The sequence below is a fragment of the Schistocerca cancellata genome, chromosome 12 (genome assembly GCF_023864275.1).
Source record: "Schistocerca cancellata isolate TAMUIC-IGC-003103 chromosome 12, iqSchCanc2.1, whole genome shotgun sequence".
In the NCBI taxonomy this organism is placed as follows: Eukaryota; Metazoa; Arthropoda; class Insecta; order Orthoptera; family Acrididae; genus Schistocerca; species Schistocerca cancellata.
Genome location: NC_064637.1, coordinates 107601619 through 107609539, shown reverse-complemented (window position 1 = coordinate 107609539; position 7921 = coordinate 107601619). Strand labels below are relative to the sequence as shown.

At 46.6% G+C, this 7921-nt stretch overlaps 1 pseudogene; it reads left to right on the top strand.

The window, feature by feature from the left end:
* Nucleotides 1–1005: 1005 nt before the first annotated feature.
* On the top strand, nucleotides 1006–1123 carry LOC126110066 (5S ribosomal RNA; annotated as a pseudogene).
* The last annotated feature ends 6798 nt before the right edge of the window (nucleotides 1124–7921 follow it).

Here is a 7921-nt window from a genome sequence, read left to right as displayed (position 1 = left end):
GCATAGACCCATATTTCAGAAAATTTCATGGCAAGTAATTCTGAACAATCATTTTAACAAGAGAAGTAAATTTATCAAATAAATATGACATATATTGAAAAAGTTGTTTTTGTCATTTAACTCCAAGGAAGGGCAGTGGGAAGAATACTTCCCACCTTGTAGTGTGACCTCACTATCACAGTTGGAGCAAATTTGATATTCTGTATGATAAATATACCTATCTGTTAACTACTATCTGCTCTCCATTCATTAAAAAAACTGCTCAATAAGTTTGTCCACGAAAGGGTTAAGACCTTGGCCAAGGTCCGCGAGAAATTCTACTAGCCATCGTTATATAGTGACATACGACGTGTTATAGCACAATGTCACTTATGCAAGAAGGCTAAGCCTGATTCTGGGGCCCCAGAAAGGACTCACCCAGTCATGTAGGGAAGAATACCCTTTAGACAAGGTTGGGTTGGGTTGTTTGGGGGAAGAGACCAAACAGCGAGGTCATCGGTCTCATCGGATTAGGGAAGGACGGGGAAGGATGTCGGCCGTGCCCTTTCAAAGGAACCATCCCGGCATTTGCCTGGAGCGATTTAGGGAAATGATGGAAAAATTAAATCAGGATGGCCGGACGCGGGATTGAACCGTAGTCCTCCCGAATGCGAGTCCAATGTTCTAACCACTGCGCCACCTCGCTCGGTTTTAGACAAGGTATTCATCGATTATATTGGTCCTTTGTCTCGTACTAAACAGGGCCATAGGTATATCCTGGTAATAGTCGATGCTTTGACTAGACTTTGTTCGTTATTCCTGACAAGGGGGCGGGGGGGGGGGGGGGGGGGAGGGGTCACGACGGACATTACTGTTCAGCAGTTCAGCAACTGTCCCATATGATGTCGTTGTTTGGTCCACCCAAGGTCTTAGTGACAATGCCCCTGCCTTTACTTCGAAAAGATTTAAAGGATTGTGCTTCGGGCAGGGCATCAGACATATTGCAACCACCCCTTATTACCCCAAGGCAACGGCCTTGCCGCAGTGGATACACCGGTTCCCGTCAGATCACCGAAGTTAAGCATTGTCTGGCGTGGCCGGCACTTGGATGGGTGACCATCTGGGCCGCCATGCGCTGTTGCCATTTTTCGGGGTGCACTCAGCCTCGTGATGCCAATTGAGGAGCTACTCGACCGAATAGTAGCGGCTTTGGTCAAGGAGAACCGTCATAACGACCAGGAGAGCGGTGTGCTGACCACGCGCACCTCCTATCCGCATCCTCACCTGATGATGACACGGCGGTCGGATGGTCTCGATGGGCCACTTGTGGCCTGAAGACGGAGTGCTTATTAACCCCAAAAGCTTCGTTCGTGGAGCGTGTGAATCGCAATTTGAAATCAGCCCATATAATCTATCACGCAAACGTACCCGGCATTGATTGCCTCTTCGTCTCTGGTGAAAAATGATGGAGCCACGTTTCATCACCTGTCACAATTCTTCCAAGAAATTCATCTCCACCATTCTCGTACTGTTCCAAAAGTTCGCTGCATACCGTTTTTCTTGTTTCTTTGTGAGCCACTGTCAATATCCTGGGAACCCACCTGGCACAAACCTTTTTTAACGCCAACACTTACAGTATTCTGCCTTTGATAAATCAGGCCTTCAATTGGGCCAAGCTTGAAGCCACTCGCGCGTCTCCGGTGGAGCTAATGTACGCTTACGAGCTAAATACCCCATTATCTAACTTATGGGAGAGTAACCACCTATTGCCTTGCTTCATAACAGCCGAGAATTGGAGGCGCGCGAGGAATAATATCCAGAGATCGCTTAACCGACGGGCAGCGCGTAATAACAGAGGGAGGAAACCCTTTACTGGCAAGGTGGGGGACCGCTACTGCGTTAAAACTCTAGGGGGCGGCCTCGACAAGGTAGCTAGTTGTAAGCTGACTGCACGTTTCCAGGTACTTTGCCGGATAATCAAGGATTTGAGCCCGGTAAATTTAGAGGTTAAAGAGATATGCTCAGGCAACCTCTCCCTCCGTCCTGCTAGAAGACGGTCTGAGCGGAGGGGAGGCGGTATGTTCGCGTTTGGGGAGGGGGGGGGGGGGGGAGATTGAGCCGTGGCGGACCGGTCAGTAGTGTCTCTGACGTGAGTACGATCGATTTCCTAGTACAGAGGTTTGTCTCGTGGCTTGGGCCGGCTCGGGATATAAGCGAGCGCCGACCGCGAGTAAGGGGAACAACGCTTTGAGAACGGAAGGCGGCGGTGCGCGAGTCGGCGATTGGCTGGCGGGCAGAAGCGAAGACGGCGTGCCTGTGGCCGAGGGGCGGTTATCACGTGGTTATACTGGAGGAGGCTGAAGTTAGCCGGCGCTGTGCAGTCTCCGGCAGCCTCGTGAGCTGTGGATGTGCCCGCTTTCTTGGAGGGATACGCTGTTAAGTGATGGTCAGACATCTTCGCGAAATCGCCCCAGCGTCAAGACACCCAGTCAAGTACTCTAACTACTAAGAGCGCTTAGTTAACTGTGATGGTGATCGCTCTTGGTACAGTAAGACGCTGCCGGACGCGTGATGTTACGTGTGTCCCATTTCATTTGATGCCTCTTACTAAGCGTGTGCTATGCTTCCGCATAATACTGATGTATTTGCAGAATGTTGGTTCATTAGCTACTATTAGCAAGTGCTTACGATTTCGTTTAATCCATGTCAATATGTCCTCTGCGGGCAATCTGAGGTTTGTTTCTAAAGGTTACCGTCTTGAGCTCTGCAGGCCCACTTAAAGTGACCAGTATGTGTGTCATTAAGCTCTAGTTAGCGTCGGTTCTCGTGAGCCAGTTCATATCCCACTCTTAGCGTTTCTTTATCAGGTACTGTTTCACTTAAAGGACTTGCGAGTGAAATTAGTTGTTGCCAGAATGAGATTTTCACTCTGCAGCGGAGTGTGCGCTGATATGAAACTTCCTCGCAGATTAAAACTGTGTGCCCGACCGAGACTCGAACTCGGGACCTTTGCCTTTCGCGGGCAAGTGCTCTACCATCTGAGCTACCGAAGCACGACTCACGCCCGGTACTCACAGCTTTACTTCTGCCAGTACCTCGTCTCCTACCTTCCAAACTTTAAAGAAGCTCTCCTGCGAATCTTGCTGGAAGTAAAGCTGTGAGTACCGGGCGTGAGTCGTGCTTCGGTAGCTCAGATGGTAGAGCACTTGCCCGTGAAAGGCAAAGGTCCCGAGTTCGAGTCTCGGTCGGGCACACAGTTTTAATCTGCCAGGAAGTTTCAAATTAGTTGTTGTTTAGCCTTGATTTTATAGTGTTAATTTAATGGTCAGTCTCGAATGTTAAAATTAACAAAAGTTTTTTTTTGGGCCTCCTGTTGTCGGGTGTGGTTTGAGTTTCAGTGAGCTGAGACAGCGGGCATCCGAAGCGCAGAGCTTGCCTTTAGATTACAAGTTTGGCTTACGGGCGGTGGGCTTCGCCTGAGCTCGACTGTTCCTCATCGGTATCGTTTGCCGGGTTCACATTTCGGTGGGGAGCCACGTCTTCGTTCGAAGTTAAGTATTATTTCCCTCAGTCGGCTCCACTGTTCGTGGCTAAACTTCGGCCTTACAAGCTTGGGCCTTATTTCTAATGTTACACATTTATGATTGTACAAAGTTGTAACTTTCTATCCTCTAAAAGCCCATCTTACAAGCCAATGGGCATTTGAATATTTCGTGGTTCGCTTTGCATGGTTCTCTAGTCTATTAATTTGCAAGATTGCCCAAGTTACGTTTTAATAAACATGTTCTAAGTATTCGTGTTAAAACTGAGGCTGTGTGTCCACTGTTATTTTACATGTGATGTTAAAGTATTGGAATTGAACGGGTCTTAAATAACTTGTCCTAACTAGAGTTGTTTTGTTAAGGTTATGGTTAAATTCAGCCTTAGTGGCATGTTTGTGGGAGATCGTAGGCTAATGATTCATTAACTTGCTTATGATTTTATGTAATGAGTGTTTAGTAGATAATCTTGCCTGAGTGGCGTCTGTCAGTTTTTTGTTTTTTTTTTTTTTTTTAATGGTTCAAATGGCTCTGAGCACTATGGGGCTTAACTGCTGAGGTCATCAGTCCCCTACAACTTAGAACTACTTAAACCTAACTAACCTAAGGACAACACACACATCCATGCCCGAGGCAGGATTCGAACCTGCGACCGTAGCGGTCGCGCGGCTCCAGACTGTAGCACCTAGAACCACTCGGCCACTTCGGCCGGCTGTCAGTTTTTATGTGAGATTGTTTTTGGTAGTTAATAAACACATTGGAATTGAAATGTTCACTTTATGGGGTCAGCCCTTCCACTCCGCTTAGAATTAAAGGTTAAACAAAGAAGGTGTTAAGTAATAACGTTCGACATATGAAATACATAATTTAAGCAGTAATGCATTAATGTAATATAGATTTAAGTGTTTCAAACAGAATAAATGATATTCTACAAGCAAGGATATTACAAAAGAGGATACAAAACGAATAAAATACTTAAAAATATTTAAATAAAATGGTTAATTACAAAAATGTGCTGAAGAAAACAATGAAGAATATACTGTGCTAGAACTTTAACAAGATATTACAAGTAAAGCGGTTATTTATCTAAAACCCACATAAAACGAAATCGTCTGGCTGAAAATATCATTTATACACCCAGCAAGATGTAATTTCATTTTTTATTGAGATCGAGAATTTTAAAATTTTAACAAATTATACAGACTACCAGAAAAATGCTCCCATCGCAGAACAAAAACAGCGAATGACCTCCTGTTTAAAAGATTCTGACCGAAAAGTGAAGTACCGGCTGCCTCAGCCAACCTTTCTCAGAACCTTTAAAAATTTTTCCAAATATTTTGTGATGCGGATATATCTCGCTCTTTTTGACATGTAACTCATTTCTCACGCCCACAATCTCCACTAACTGGAAGTCGCTCACATCCACTAGCACAACGCGGTATGCCGATCATACCCGCCAATTTTCACTCACTCATTCACCCAAGTTCATTGTCATTATTTCTTTGTGTCTCCCTATTACTGTCTCCTGTGTCACAGCTACAGTCATTTCCGTCCTCACAGTTACTGGCTCCCTCTTGCTCTCTTTCACTTCTACACTACTGGCCATTAAAATTGCTACACCACGAAGAAGACGCGAAATTTAACCGACGGGAATAAGACGCTGTGATACGCAAATGATTAGCTTTTCGGAGCATTCAAACAAGGTTGGCGCCGGTGGCGACACCTACAACGTGCTGACATGAGGAAAGTTTCCAACTGATTTCTCATACACAAACAGCACTCGACCGGCGTTGCCTGGTGAATCGTTGTCGTGATGCCTCGTGTAAGGAGGAGAAATGCGTACCATCACGTTTCCGACTTTGATAAAGGTCGGATTGTAGCCTATCGCGATTGCGATTTATCGTATCGCGACATTGCTGCTCTCGTTGGTCGAGATCCAATGACTGTTAGCAGAATATGGAATTGGTGGGTTCAGGAGGGTAACACGGAACGCCGTGCTGGATGCCAACGGCCTCGTATCACTAGCAGTCGAGATGACAGGCATCTTATCCCCATGGCTGTAACGGATCGTGCAGCCACGTCTCGATCCCCGAGTCAACAGATGCGGACGTTAGCAAGACAACAACCATCTGCACGAGCAGTTCGACAACGTTTGCAGTAGCATGGACTATCAACTCGGAGACCATGGCTGCGGTTACCCTTGACGCTGCATCACAGACAGGAGCGCCTGCGATGGTGTACTCAACGACGAACCTGGATGCACGAATGGCAAAACGTCATTTTTTCGGGTGAATCCAGGTTCTGTTTACAGCATCATGATGGTCGCATTCGTGTTAGGCGACATCGCGGTGAACGCACATTGGAATCGTGTATTCGTCATCGCCATACTGGCGTATGACCAGGCGCGATGGTATGGGATGCCATTGGTTACACGTCTCGAGCAGCTCTTGTTCGCATTGACGGCACTTTGAACAGTGGACGTTACATTCCAGATGACTTACGACCCTGATACCTACGAAACCCTACAATTCAGCAGGATAATGCACGACCGCATGTTGTAGGTCCTGTACGGGCCTTTCTGGATGCAGAAAATGTTCGACTGCTGCCCTGGCCAGCACGTTCTTCAGATCTCCCACCAACTGAAAACGTCAGGTCAGTGGTGGCCGAGCAACTGGCTTTTCACAATACGCCAGTCACTACTCTCGATGAACTATGGTATCGTGTTGGAGCTGCATGGGCAGCTGTACCTGTACACGCCATCGAAGCTCTGTTTGACTCAATGCCCCGGCGTATCAAGGCAGTTATTACGGTCAGAGGTGGTTGTTCTGGGTACTGATTTCTCAGGACGTATGCACCCAAATTGCGTGAAAATGTAATCACATGTCAGTTCTAGTATAATATATTTGTCCAATGAATACTCGTTTATCATCTGCATTTCTTCTTGGTGTAGCAGGTTTAATGGCCAGTAGTGTAGATTTTGAGGGCAGAATGATAGTTGATGCTAGACCCATGGGACATTTCATTTCGGAAATCGTTAGCGAATTCAATATTTGGCGCCCAGAGTGTCAAGAGTGTGCTGAGAATACTAAATTTCAGGCATTAGCTCTCACCACCCACAAGGAGGTGGATGACGACCTTCACTTAACGACCGAAAGCAGCGGGATTTGTGTAGAGCTGTCAGTGCTAACACACAAGCAACACTGTGTGAAATAACCACAACAAATGGCTCTGAGCACTATGCGACTTAACTTCTGAGGTCATCAGTCGCCTAGAACTTAGAACTAATTAAACCTAACTAACTTAAGGACATCACACACATCCATGCCCGAGGCAGGATTCGAACCTGCGATCGAAATAACCACAGAAGTGAACGTGGCATATACGATGAGTGTATTTGTTAGGAACTTGCAGCAGAATGTGGCGTTAATAGGCTATGGTAGAGACCATGAATGCGATTGCCATTGCCAACAGCACAGCATCGCCTACAGCACCTCTCCTGGGCTCGTGACCACATGGATTACACCCTAGCTGACTGAATAAGCTGGTCAGATGAATTCCGATTTCAGTTGGTTATGGCACAGACTGCACAGAGCCATGGATCCAACTTGCCAATAAGGCACTGTCCAAGCTCGTTGTGGCTCTATAATGGTGTGGGCTGTCCTTACATGGAATGGACTGGTCCTGTGGATGTTCGCTACTTGGAGCCAGCACAACATCGCCAGTAGTGCCTCTGCTGAGCTCATGACCATATCCGTTGGACTGTAGGTTATGGGATGATTGCGGCCTGATCAGACGAGTTCCGATTTCAGTTGATGAGAGCTGGTGGCAGAGTTAGGTTATGGCGTAGACCCCACAAAGCCATGGACTCTATTTGCCAACAAGGTACTGAGAAAACTGAGGCTCCATAATGGTGTGGACAGAGTTTTCATGGAATCGAGTGGGTCCTCTGGTCCATCTGAACCTACCATTGACAGAAAATGGTTATTTTCGGCTGGTTGCAGACCATTTACAGCCATTCATGGACTACATGTTCCAAAGAAACAATTGGATTTTTTTTGGATGACAATGTGCCATGTCAGTGAGCCACAATTGCTAGCGATTGGTTTGAAAAACATTCTGGACAACCCAAGCGCATGATTTGGCCACCCACATCGCCCAACATGAGTCTCATCGAACATTTTTTGGACATAATCGAGAGATCAGTTCCTCTATTGCCAACAGTTTCGCAGTAATGGACAGCTATAGAGGTATCATGGCCCAATAATTCTGCTGAGAAATTCGAACGTCTTGAATCCATGCCACGTCGAGTTGCACTCCAAGCAAAAGGGGGTCCGACACGATTTTGGGAAGCCCCATGACTTTTGCAACCTCGGTGTATTATAGAACACGTTGTGCAGGGTGCA